A 967-nucleotide genomic window follows, 5' to 3' on the forward strand; every position below is an offset into this window, starting at 1 on the left:
CTGAGCTATACCAGCCAGGGCTACAATATTTTATCAGAACATAATTTGGGCTGGGTGTGAGGACAGAGACTAGTTTCATTAGTTTTTTTAGCAATATCATAAATTCATAAATATTTGTAATATGAAAATGAATGTGAATATTGGGGGAGTGGGCACGGGAGTATAGGCAATGTGAACACAGTTGACTGAGAGGGAAACATGTAGTCAGAACACCTATGACTGAGTCACTGAGCATAGGGACCATTTTCCTTTCCTGCTTCTGCTGGCTTGGCCTCCCCATTTCAACCCAGATTTGGCTCCTGTTGGTTTTCACATCCTGTCTGTTTATGACTACTGCTACGTAGACTACCTTTCAGAATTCTGGCTACTCTTCCCAGAGGCAGCCTTGAAGTTCTTTGACTCCAGGTAGTTTCCCTCACCCTGTGGGTGGTTAGTTTCCTAAGACAAGAACCTCTGCATTCATGGGTTGGGTCTTGAGGCCTGGGTTTTGTGTTTAGACCCTTACTGAGGGTCTGTATCTTCTTCTTCCACTCCCCTACAAGGATGCAGATCCCTTTCTGTTGAATCAGGGCCATGAAATGCCACAAGATTTTTTAAAAAATATGGAACACGTCACAAATTTGCATATCACCCTTTTGCAGAGGACATGCTAATCCCTATTGTTCCAATTTTAGTACATGTGCTGCTGAAGTAAGCACACCACAAGATTTTTTATGGACTCCAGCTTTCATTGACCCTGTATAAGAGCCTTGTGTGGCTGCTCCTGTGGTCCAATATCTGTACCATCTCTGGCACCTTCTTCTTTCTTTGCTTCTCTGTGGTTTCTTATCTTTTGCCTCCAGGGCCCTTCATCCTGACCCTGGCCACCCTGAAAGTTGAAAGCATGAGACTTGGTCTAATGTTCCGAAAGCATCTTGTACTTCCTGAGACAAAGGACCATCGCCATACCTACCTCCTTAAGCTCTCT

General features: G+C 44.2%; 1 non-coding gene across 1 annotated transcript; it reads right to left on the minus strand.

The window, feature by feature from the left end:
* Positions 1-596: 596 nt before the first annotated feature.
* LOC118989863 (U6 spliceosomal RNA) lies at positions 597-698 on the minus strand. The gene has a single exon (XR_005067112.1). It is a non-coding gene; the product is annotated as a U6 spliceosomal RNA (small nuclear RNA).
* Between the last annotated feature and the right edge of the window lie 269 nt (positions 699-967).

This window comes from Sturnira hondurensis, unplaced genomic scaffold (genome assembly GCF_014824575.4).
Source record: "Sturnira hondurensis isolate 20B ecotype Veracruz unplaced genomic scaffold, ASM1482457v3 Scaffold0006566, whole genome shotgun sequence".
NCBI classification, from domain to species: Eukaryota; Metazoa; Chordata; class Mammalia; order Chiroptera; family Phyllostomidae; genus Sturnira; species Sturnira hondurensis.